Source organism: Tupaia chinensis, unplaced genomic scaffold (genome assembly GCF_000334495.1).
Source record: "Tupaia chinensis unplaced genomic scaffold, TupChi_1.0 Scaffold146604_1, whole genome shotgun sequence".
Lineage (NCBI taxonomy): Eukaryota > Metazoa > Chordata > Mammalia > Scandentia > Tupaiidae > Tupaia > Tupaia belangeri.
In genome coordinates, this window is record NW_006206460.1 from 320,437 (window position 1) to 333,257 (window position 12,821).

Consider the following 12,821-nt stretch of genomic DNA (forward strand, 5'->3'; position numbering starts at 1 on the left):
GTTGTAACTCAGGGTCTGGGGTTTTGATCCTATGAAATCCCTGATCTGCTCTGGCCCCATAATGGACTTCTTGGAGCCAGGTATTTTTACAAACATGGTAGATGTAGACACACCTCAGTTTCCAGGAATCCCATATTCGAGGCCCACAGTCAGCCCAAGACAGGTGGTAGGTGCTTCTCTGTAGACATGGCAGGGTAGGATCAGGCTGAATGGCTTTTATAAAAGAAGTTCCACTTTACATCAGCTTTTGGAAATTACAAATTGCTTTAGAAGTCTGAATCTAGATCCAATAGTTTTAAAACCTTTATGAAGAGAATAAAAAAATCTACTATTTAAAAACTAGTATCACGTGGGGGCCCGCAGGTGGTATAGTAGTTAAGGTACTTGACTCCCATGTTGCTGACCATAGTTCGATTCCCAGACCTAGCAGCTTGAAAATCACACTGGAAAAGTGTGTATATGTGCCAAAAATCCTGAGAGAAGACTGGAGGAGAAAGGTTTGTGTTGTGGCCATTCCCCTTGGGGAGTGATTTCTCACTTTCCCTATCTCTGTTTCTCCCCAGTGAGTGCACATACCCTGTGGGAAAAAAACTTAAGAAAATAAATAAAAACTATGAGGTGATTTTCTCTTTTGTGAGAGATTAATAGTTTGGGAGAATTGCTTTTCTGTTTGAAAAGAGGTAAAAACAAACAAACCAACAAAACAAAACAAAACAAACAAACTAAAACACCTACTATTCTTTTGTTTCTCCAAAGATTCAGCTATGATCCTACTCTGAAATAGAGTTCAAGACAATGCAGAACCACATCGTTTATTTTATTTTATTTTATTTTATTTTATTTTATTTTTTTGGAGAGGTTTTTGCTATAGGGTACATGTGCTCGCCAGAAAGACAGAGAGAGACAGAGAGACAGAAAGTGAGAAATCACCCCCCTGGGGGGATGGTCATGCCGCAATCTCTTCTCCTCCATTCTCCTCTCAGGATCTTGGGCACGCACGCACACGCGCCCACTGTGCGTTTAAGCCGCCGGGTCCAGGACTCTAACCACAGTTGACTACATGGGAGTCCAGCAACATAGCCATTATGCTAACTGCTGGTTCCTAGAACCACATGGTTCTATTTTTATTTTTAAAAAAAATTTTTTTGAAGAGGTTTTTGCTATAGGGCACGTGCGCTCACCAGACAAAGAGAGACAGAGAGATAGAAAGTGAGAAATCACCCCCCAGAGGGGATGGCCACGCCGCAATCCCTTCTTCTCCTCTTGGGATCTTGGGCACACATGCACACGCGCCCAGCGTGAGTTTAAGCCACCTGGTTCGGGACTCGAACCATGGTCGATTATGTGGGAGTCCAGCGACATAGCCATCACACTAACTGCTGGTCCCAAGGACCACATGGTTTCTATAATAACGTCGAAGATGGTCTTCACCATAGGTATAACTGCATTTCTCCATTGGGTCATTTACTTATTTATTGACCTAGGAGATTCTGAGCTCTCACTGGGTGCCTTACACTCCTCGCAGCCTTGGCATTGCCCACTAGGAGTTCATAGTCTAACAAGGGTGACAGGCACCAAGGGAACAGCAACATCACTGGTACTTAGTGCTGTGAAGCCAAGGGGACGTGTGTTGGGTCCAGACTTGGTCTCGAAAGGCTTTTCTGAATAAGCAGCTCTCTTCTTTCTTTCTTTTACATTTTTCTGTCAAATGTTTCCTCCGCTTGTACCTCACACCCACCCTTCACCACTCACTCTCTAACATCCACTCTCACCCCTTACAGTCTTTAGCATTTACATCCATCCTCTTCACAGTCATATTTTCAAGTCTCTCAACTTCTGCTGTGGTAGTTAGTACAAATTGAGTGGGGATATACAATGTGTATCTTTAAATCTGGCTCACTTTGATGAGTAGTAAGTCTTCTATATTCATTCATTCATTTTCAGTCAAATGATAGGATTTCATTGTTTCTTATATCTATGTAATATTTCATAGTATATATGTGCCATAGTTTTTCAACCCAATCATCAGTTTTCCCTTTTCACCACAACCTCACCAACACGTGTTTATATATATATATACACACACACACACATATATAATATATATAAATACATATATATTAAAAATATATAAAATATATATGTATTTATATATAAAAAATATATATGTCTTAATATTAGACATTCTAACTGAGGTTAAATAAAATCTCATTGTAGTTTTAATTTGCATTTCCCTTATGACAAGAGACTTTGAACATTTTTTCATATGCCTGTTGGCCATTCGTAAGTCTTCCTTGGAGAGTTGATTATTCAACTCATTTGCCTATTTTTCAATTGGGTATTTTTAAAATTTGCAAACTGTTTGAGTTCTCTATATTTTCTAGATATAAATCCCTTGTCTGAGGAATAATATACAAATATTTTGTACCATTCTGAGGGTGGTTACTTTTTCACTCTAGTAATAGTCTCTTTTTCTGTGAGGGAAATGTTTAGCTTATTTAAGAAATCTTTTCCTACACCAATGTCTTCAAAAATTTCTCCTATGTGTTCTACTAATAGTTTGGTAGTTAGAAGCTTTATATTTAAATCTTTGATTCATTTTGAGTTAATTCTAGTTAATGATGAGAGATAGGGGTCCAATTTCATTTTTGTACAAATGGACATCCAGTTTTCCCAACACTGCTAGAAAGACTTTCTTTTCTCTATCACATTGTCTTATACCCTGAATAAGTGACTTTTAAGCTGTTCACCCAAATACTGAAATGGAAAAACTACAGAAAAGATTAACATGGCCTCTGCTCGAGGATGACATGCAAATTTGTGAAGCAGTCCATAATTTTGCACAATGATGTCTATCTATTTAATGCCACTGAATGATACGGTTAAAGTCATTACAATGGTGTTACACTATGTTTATTATACCACAATTAAAAGATAAAGGAATGGGGTTGGGTGGCATTGGGAAGGTCCCACTTCAGGTAGAGGGAACAGCAGGTACAAACATTAGTGTACTGAGAGGAAAGCTAGCAGGGCTGACTTTGTGGAGGTGGTGTGCTGGAGTTACAGGCAGAGCATTCTACATGGAATCTACTTATTGATCTTTGTCCTGAGGCCAGTGGGAAATTACTGCACAGTTTTTATTAGGGCAGTGACATAATTTGTGTTTTTAAAAATCACCCTTGGGCTGTCTCCATAGCCTAGTGATTAAGGGAGCTGCATCCCACATGGCCAAAAGCAGTTCACATCCCAGCCTTAGTACTTTGAAAAACGCAGTATGTCCCAAATCCTGACAGGATGGAGAAAGGGAGAAGAGATTATGACATAACCATTAAGGGTACTTTCTCTTTTTCTGTCTCTCTTTGATGAGTACACATGCCCTCTGGCAGTTAAACAAAAAGTCACCCTGGTCTAGAGTGGGAAGTGTATTGACGGGCAATGGATGAGGCTGACCAGTTAAGAAAGTGTCAGAGTTCTTCAGGAGAGAGTCAGTTGCTACTTAGACTAGTGTGTTGAGACTGAGATGGAGAAAAGTTGGTAGATTCAAGAAAGCGTGGAGGACAAGACAAATGGTTGAACATTTTTCTCCCTGTTTATTTTTTTATTTTTTTGTTAGGTTTGTTGTCTTTATCTGGAATATCTTCATAAAAATAGTTTGGTTTAGCTCTCAGCAGCCGCTCCTGAGCTCTGAAGAAGCTTGCCTTCTTTTGGGCTACCCAATCTTTCTACCAGACAAGGACATTTTGGGACAATTCCACCTTTTCTTTTTTACTTCTTACTTGGGCTTCTTTTGATAGACTGGGTTCTCTCATATAGAAAACAGTGTGGGCTTTCTTTTGTTGGGTCATTGGGAAAGTCATGATACATTTTTGCATAGAAAAATACATTATGACTTTCCTAATCATCTAATACACTTCCACGTGTGGAGTTACATTGTTATTTATGTATTGAGAAAATTATTTCTTGGAAGTATCTTCATCTTCTTCCATTAGGTATCGCATATAGTCTACAACATTCTGGCCTGGGGTGTGCTTCCAATTTCAAGTACTTTGGCATGAAATTCCTTGCTTTCAGAATCATAACCAGGGAATTGTTTGATACTGTGAGCAATAGATAAGCCTTCATCCACTGCTCCTTTCAGGGTCCCAAAAACTTTATTGCCAGTGGTAGTTCTGGCAAGGCCTACATCCAAATAGGAGGTGAAGGCACCAGGTTGACCATCAAGGCTTTCTATGTTGTATTCATCTCTGGTCACGTCCACTTGGCCTTTGTGGATCTTGTCCACAACAATCTATTGAGAAGTAGCAGGCCAGCACAATATGTGACCCAATATAAGAAAGCCCACACTACTATATGAGAGAACCCAGTCTATGAAAATAAGCCCAAGAAAGAAGTTAAACAGAAGAGGTGGAATCATCCCCAAATGTCCTTGCCCAGAAGAAAGATCTACTAGCCCAGAAGAAGGCAAGCTTCCTCAGAGCTCAGGAGCAGGCTGCTGAGAGCTGCCGCAGCATGCCAATACGATACGCTGCAGCATCATTTGTCAGGCCAGCCCTCACACCGTATTTTGGCAGTTCATGAGCACAAGCTGTGTAGACTACCATATGCCCTTTTGTGGGCATGAGCAATCTGACAAATGATATCTGTTAGCGACATGAACTATCATCCTGTATTTGGATGTGTTGTACTTATTTTTATCCTGGATCACCAAGCGTTTCTACGCATACTAGGTTTATCTTCTTGTTATCTTCTAACTCCCATTTGGTACCTCACCAACTTTAACAAATCCCATCCTGCAGAACAGAGACCTAATTTCTGGCAGAGCCTCCAGTAATAGTACCTGACTCACAGTACAGTGATTTATTTATTTATTTATTTATTTATTTATTTATTTATGGATTTTTGCTATAGGGCTCATGCACTCGCCAACAAACAGAGACAGAGAGACAGAAAGCAAGAAATCATCACCCAGGGGGATGACCATACCACAATCCCTTCTCCTCCATTCTCCTCTCAGAATCTTGGGCACGTGCACACGCAAGCCCAGCATGAGTTTAAGCTGCCAGGTTCAAGAGTTGAACCATGGTTGACTATTGACTACATGGGAGTTCAGCAATGTAAACATTACACCATCTGCTGGTTCCAGAGTTGATTTCTGAGGCATTCTGTCATGGGACATGCAAGGACTTAGGACCACTCCCGTGGGAGAACACGGGACACCCAGGCTGCCGTGTGCAGCAGGCCTGCCCCATAGGGCAGGTGACAAAAACAATTTCTTCTTCCCAAAGAAGCCTCACTGGCTCTGTGGCATAACCTTGACAGATCCACCCACGCTGTGGGGTGCACACAGCTGGCAAGCCCTCTGCATGTCCCACTCTGGTCCTCTAGACCCAAGGGCCGGCAGTCCTGAGAGAGCTTCTGAAACAGCAGCCTACAAGGCTGGTATTGGGAGCTGAATGACGTTACATCCAGTCACGGGGATTGTGTCTCTGCAACAGCTGCCTTTTTATTTAACGATCTAGGAAAATAAAAATGTACCCAGCTGAGATCCCCCAAGGCCGAGGAGGCTTTGTTTCTGTGGGCCTCTCTCCTCTCTGCTGCTAGCTTCTGGGTAATCCCTAGGACCATCCCTGCGGCACTGCCAACTAACCTCATTCTTTATTCATGCTCCACTGATGAAAGACGTGTAAAGGCTTTGACTGAACAACTAAATGTCAAGAAAACAACATTTAAGATATACCACCCAGGCAACTGAGCATGTAATAAATGCCTGCAATTAGTCACACATGCTTGGAGAAGCAAACACTGGCTGGATTGAACGAAGATCTTTTTTTTTTTTTTTTTTTTTTTTTTTTAGATTTTTGCCATAGGTTGCATGCATGCATCTGAGAGAGATGGCGGGGGAGGGGGGTTTGTGAGAAAAATGAGAAATCACTAAGAGGCGATGCCACGCTGCAAGTTTTTCTTCTCTAGTCTCCTCTCAGGATTTTGGGCATGCACAAACGTGTTTCGCATGATTCAAGCTGTTGGATCTGGGACTTAAGATGAGAAGTTAGTCATACGGGGTCCAGTGCCTTAACCACCATGCCACCTGCTGGACTAACAACTTTTTTTTTGCTTTGTTTGTTTCTTCTTTTATTATTTTCATGAGGCAGAGACAGAAAGAGAAAGAGAGAAAGAGACAGAAACAGGCATCCACGATAGGGTCCTCGTGCCGTGATCTACCCCCAGTCTCAGCCATCACAACACACAGGGGGATGTGAGCCCAGGACCCCTCCCACAGAGGGCCATCTGCCCCACCACCTGGACAAAAGGACAACTTTCTAATTATTCCCATGGCTGACTCTTCTCACAGCATACGAAAATATATGGAACAATTCTGGGGCAAGTCCAGAAGTTTATTCCCTGGAAACGACTGGTCACAACTGATTTAAAAGTGGATAAGAGTATGCGCTAAGCCATTAGCAGCAATGACTCACCTCAGATTTGTAGGTAAACATGTACCAAGGAAAACCTGATACTCTGCAAATGCCACCCAAGGTAATCATGATGTGTTTCAAGACAGCACAGCATGATAGGAGTGAGGGTACATACACCACACACGCAAACACGCTAGTTATGTCTAACGACAACATTCTTGTTTGAAGAGAGGGGGGTGGGGCACACTCGAGTGTGGGAAAAGGGCGAGAAACAAGAACATGTGGCGTTTTGCCACGCTCCCATTCCACACTCACCAGGCACCTTCTCTTAGAAATTTTTCTCTGCTCATTGGCTCTCCTGCAGGTAAAAGAAAACATGAGAAGTTGGTATAAAGATTCTGAATCATTTAATTAAAACACTCCTTGTTATAAATTGCTCAATTGTTATTCAGATTTGCATAGACTCCTTGATAAGTTAAGTTAGTGCCGGTAGGGTAGGCCGCCTCTAAACTGCGTGGACCTTCCCCTGAGCCTGCAGTCTGTGGGGTGGTAGGACACTTAGTTTAAATAGACCATTCTAAATTTGAGCATTTCATCTGTTTAAATGCTCTCTTAGATAGAAGCTCACCCTTTGAGGTGTCATGATCTGATTTTCCTCCTTCCTGATGTCCTGTCCCAGAGTATGAAGTTTATCATATAATTAAGAATCCTGGGACCAGCAGTTAGCGTAATGGCTATGTCGCTGGACTCCCACATAGTCGACCGAGGTTAGCGTCCCAGACCCAGTGGCTTAAAACACTCCAGGCGCGTGTGCGTGCGTGCCCAAGATCCTGAGAGGAGAATGGAGGAGAAGGGATTGCAGCGTGGCCATCCCCCTGGGGGGTGATTTCTCGCTTTCTGTCTCTATCTCTCTCTGTCTGGTGAGCGCACGTGCCCTATAGCGAAAACCTCTCGCCCTATAGCAAAAACCTCTCCAAAAAAAAAAAAAAGAATCTCACTAGTCACTGGCCCTGGTTCCTGGGAGGGAGACTTTAAATTCTCTGAATTTCCTGAGTCATAGAAGTATCTTTGTTATTCATGAGTCCCTTGGATCAGACCTGAGTTTATCCTAACAAGATGACTCAGGATAGGGGCTGGTCACCAGCAAGACCAGCCAGGTGATTAAGGGTTGGGACCCTGAGTCAGCTTGGACCCCAAGGAGTTGGGGGTAGCTGGAGGTTGAGTTCAATTACATGGCCAATGATCCAGTCCACAATGAAACCCCAATACGAACTCTGGACACAAAGCTTCCTGGTTGGTGAGCACGCTGATATGCTGGAGGTGCTGGTGCATCCTGGTTCCACAGGGAAAGGCACAGAAGCTCTGTGAAAGGGTCCTCCCATACCTTGCTCCATGTGTCTTCGTTTGGCTGCTTCTGATTTGAATCCCTTACATCAGGGATGGCCAAACTCTGGTACTGGTCCATGGCCCGTTAGGAACCAGGCCACATAGCAGGAGAAGAACAGTGGGAGAGTGAAGCTTCATCTGTATTTACAGCCACTTCCCATTGCTCACATTACCGCCTGAGCACTGCCCCGTGTCAGGCCAGTGGCCGCGTTATCTTCTCCTAGCAGTGTGGACTCCATTGTGAACTGCACAAGTAGGGATCCATCTAGGTTGTGCACACTCATAAATGATCTCCCTCCTAGTCCCAGTCCCTGGAAAAATTGTCTTCCACAGAACTCTTCCCTGGTGCCAGAAAGTTTGCGGACTTTTGCCTTAAATTATAACTTACTCATAAGTCCAGTGCTTTTCTGAGTTCTGTGAGTCATTCTACTGAGTCAGCAAAAAGGTGAGTTGGGGGGTCCTCTTGGACTTAGAAAAGTGACCAGAAGTGCAGGTGACCTGAGGACCTCCAAACTTGCAGCTGTGTCTGAAGTGAGGCCAGTCTTACCAGGGATCTGGCCCTTTAACCTATGGTGTCTGTGTTAACTCTGGGTCTTTAACATTGACATTGAATTGCAGTGGGCAATGACTGTACTCATGGCAGGGAAGGAGGTGACCCTGGCCTTCTCTGATGTGCTCAAGATTCTAGCTGGGCCACATCCCCAAGCTAAGGTAAGTTCCTCTCAACTTCATCTGATTCTATGTCTTGTCTCTAGAAGAAAATGTTTCTTGGGAAAGTTTCATAAATGTGTGAAGTAGCATTTTTGTTGATTGCTTTACCATTGAAGCAGCTTGTACCTTTATTTTTAATTTTCAATATATTTACTTTTTAATTTTATAATTTTTTATTATTATTTCAATTTCTTTTATACATTCAATCATATTACTTAGCTTGCATAGTCAAAATTCCAACATGTGTATATTTCGTACCAGTCCAGTTGACAATACTATAAGATTATCCCTCAACAGATAATAACCCATTTCTTGGTCTGATAAATGCCTTGCTTCTCTATTTTTCTCTTTAATATCCTTCCTCAGACTCTGCTCCTTTATCCTCCCTCTTCTCACACTGTATCTGGTATTCACAACCATTTACTATGTTTCTATATCCTTTAGTCATTCAGTTTGGACCATAGAGAGTGGGCTATTGGTATATATTAAGTGGAGACATACAATGTCTCTCTCTCATAGACTGGCTCACTTCACTTGTACCTTTTACTTTTTAAGTAACTAAAAGTCAAAATTTGGAGCCAGCCAGTGATGCAGCAGTAGTGCAACACTGTGCTGCTGGGCCCATGAAGGAAGGTCCTGTGTTCATGTCCCGAGGTCTCCCTGTACACGCATGGTGTACATGCATGTCTGTGATCTGGGCTGGGCTAGCAGGGCTGGGAAGGGATCACAGCCCAAAGACAGTGTTGCCCGCCCCCATATTTCTGTCTCATGGATGGAATATATAAATAAACTTTAAAAAAAGAAACAATTTTCAAGATGCCTGAATATCATATTTTCAACAAGTGGTGCCCATGCATCCAGTCTGTGGGCTCTTGTCCAGGATGATGTTCAGCTAAATGATGTCAGTTTCTGTTCTACTTTGAAAAATTAATTCCAGGATCAGTCCTTGGAAGGGACAAAAAGAACTATTCATGAGCAAAGAAGCTTTGTTGTCTCAGGAAACAGATTCTTCCCAACTGGTCATTCACAAGAGGCAGAGCTGGAAGGGAATGGAGGAGAAGGGATTGCAGTGTGGCTATCCCCGCATGGGGTGACTTCTCTCTTTTCCTCTCACTGTTTCTCTCTGTCTCTCTCTTGGTGAGGGCATGAGCCCTATGGCAAAACCTTAAAAAACAAAACAAACAAAAAAACAAGAACAAAAAACAAACAAAAAACTCCAAAATCACTGTTCTCTCTGTATCCTCTGGCACCAGCTTCCATTGGCTTCTCAGCATTAGAGTAAGTTCCTTGACCCAGGCTGCAGGTTAGAATCACCATGAGAGCTTTAGTAAAATGCCAATGGCAGTCCCCACCCTCAGAAATTGTTGTCCACCCAGGTTATGCAATTGTCCTGGGCTTTGCTGGGTGTGGCCTCCCAAGGCACCCCACCTTGTGTTTGCTTGCAACCTGTTGGCTTGATTAATGTTTTGTTGTTGTTGTTTTGCAGAGAGATTTCTCCTATAGGGTGCATGAGCTCACCAGGCAGAGACAGAGAGACAGAAAGCAATAAAGCAAGAAATGACCTCTCTCCCTCGCGGGGGTTGGAGGGATGGCCATGCATCAATCCCTTCTCCTCCATTGTCCTCCTAGGATATTGGGCATATACGCACATAATCCTGGCATGAGTTTTAAGCCACCGAGTCCAGGACACAAACTGTGGTCGAACAACGTTATGTAGCCATTATGCTATCTGCTGGTCTCTCCTAATGTATTCTTAGGCCAAGTACAATCTGTCTCTCTCTTAGCTTTTATAACTAGAAAGAGAGTTGTCAGTTTGAAATGCTTCATCTAGTTTTGTAATTCCAACTAAATATCTCCAAATTAATATTAAGGAAACTAGTAAGTGTATCATTAAATGAGAACTTACACTGTGCTTTAAGTTTTATGTGCATTTTCTTTTTCTTTGTCTTTTTTTGTCAAATATGATACACAAAGAGTTTACAAAACAAAAATACATCTGAATGAATTATCACAAAGCAAATACTCATAAAACCATCATTTAAATTATAAAAGAAATGTAATCTTGCTAGTGTCTCAAAACCTGCCCCTAGAGACCAGTAGAGGGTATAATTGTCATGTTGCTGGACTTCCATGTAGTGTACCATGATTCAAGTCCCGGACCTGGTGACTTAAAACTCATTTTGCCCTATAGCCAAAATATTTCTCAAAAAAAAAAAAAAAAAAAAAAAAGAAAAAGAAAAAGAAAAAGAAAGAAAGAAAGAAAGAAAACCTGTCCCTAGCCCTACTCCTTGTCCCTAAGGTAGCCTCAGAGGTGACGTTAGGTCATTACTTCTCTGTTCCTTGTGATTGTCCATCACTAAATATGTATCTCCAAAGTGAGGTTTTGTCGTGCATCTTGTGAAATCCACACACATGGATTCTCTTACTAAGTGTTCTTTTGTATCCAGCTTCTTTTACTAATATTGCATTTGAGGTCCATCCATACTACTGCATGTAGTTGCAATTCATTCATCTTCATTTCTACGTAACATTCCATTGCATAAAAAACCATCCACCTATCCACTCTGTGGTTGAGTAACATCTGAGCCAGTTCCAGGTTACAGACATTTTAACAGCGTTGCCTATGAACATTCTTGTACATACCTCTTGAGGCCATAGGAATTGCTGGGCCATTGACCCACATGTGTCTCCACTCCCTAGACAGCGATGAACTAGTTTTCAAAGTGGCTTCCCCAATTCTCAGTATCATACTCTTTTCAGTACTGGTATTACCAGTTGTCCTCATAGTTAGCGGTCGGTGTGTGTGGCAGCCCATTGTGGTTTGCTTTTTCCATTTCCCATTATCAGTGAGTTTGAACATCTTATTTGTTCCTTGGCCGGGTGGGTGTCCTCTCCTAAAAAGTGTCTGCTCAGTATTTTGCTCAGGACCTTCTGCATACAAGCCTTCTCTGTTACATGTGACCAAACATCCCATTCACTCTGAGGCCTGACTCCTCACTCATCTAAATGATGTGCCCAGAGAAACTGGCGCTCCAGTTTTTTTGTTTGCATTTAATTTATCAGAATGCATGTGTACTTGTCAGAGACAGAGATAAAGAGAAGAAAAGGAAGAAACTACCTCCCCCACAGGCCTGGTCATGCCACAATTCCCTCTCATCCACTTCTCCCTCATTTCAGGATTTTGGGCACACATGAATTCTTGCCTGGCATGATTTTCAAGCAGCCTGGTCTGGGACTCAAACTATGCAATTGGCCATATGGGATCCAGCTACCTTAACCACCAGGTCACAGGCTAGCTCAAGGGGCTCTGATTTCAAAATAGATCGTATACATTTTCTCATGTGATTATTCCAAAATTCCTATAAAGTAGAATTACTTCCCTATTTTGAAGGTAAGGCGACTGATATTCACAGAAATTAGATAATGTGTTTGATGAATAATTGCTGGTTAATTTGTATGTGAGTTTCAGTCATAGTCTTAGCAACCCTTGGAAGTCAGACCTGCAGAGTTCTATTTCTTTATTTTTTTCTCTTTATTTGTTTTTACTTACTTATTTATTTTATATATCAATCACTGTACATCATTTAGCTTGTAAAGTGAGTTCTCCCAACATGAATTCACTTCACAGCCGTCCCGTTGAGGATACTAAGCACATTATCCTCAACAGACAATAATCCATTCCTGTGTCCCATAAATGTCTTGCCTCTTTATTATTCTCCTTAATATCTTTCCTCACACTCTCCCCTTCCTCCCACCCTCCTCCTACACTGTATCCAGTATCCATAACCATTATGCACGCTTCTAGATCTTCTAATCTCTCAGTTCTGTTTCTTTGTTAATGATTCTCCAAACCACTGCTCCATGGACCAGATGGATGTACATTAACTATTGACTAGTAATTATTAAATATTTACTTAAACGTAATGTGAATTACTCCTGGGAAAAGTCTTGAAAGAGAAATATTATCAAACTACATTTGGTAACAAGTTAGCTCTTATTAATCTCTTTTACGTATTTTTTTTTTCTTTTTTTGGAAAGGTTTTTGCTACAGGGTGCGTGCTCTCGCCAGCCAGACAGAGGGAGACAAAGAGACAGAAAGTGAGAAATCACCCCCCAGGGAGGATGGCCAGGCCACAATCCTTTCTCCTCCATTCTCCTCTTGGGATCTTGGGGCTGTATGCACACGCGCCCAGCGTGAGTTTAAGCCACCGGGTCCGGGACTCAAACCGTGGTAGACTACATGGGAGTCCAGCGACATAGCCATTACGCTAACTGCTGGTCCTTCTTTTACGTATTTTTAACCACATT

At 42.1% G+C, this 12,821-nt stretch overlaps 1 non-coding gene and 1 pseudogene across 1 annotated transcript; one reads left to right on the top strand and one right to left on the bottom strand.

Moving 5' to 3' along the window:
* Positions 1–2,730: 2,730 nt before the first annotated feature.
* LOC114006258 (U6 spliceosomal RNA) lies at positions 2,731–2,840 on the top strand. The gene has a single exon (XR_003547996.1). It is a non-coding gene; the product is annotated as a U6 spliceosomal RNA (small nuclear RNA).
* A 750-nt stretch (positions 2,841–3,590) lies between these two features.
* LOC102485476 (60S ribosomal protein L5-like) lies at positions 3,591–6,545 on the bottom strand (annotated as a pseudogene).
* Positions 6,546–12,821: the final 6,276 nt, after the last annotated feature.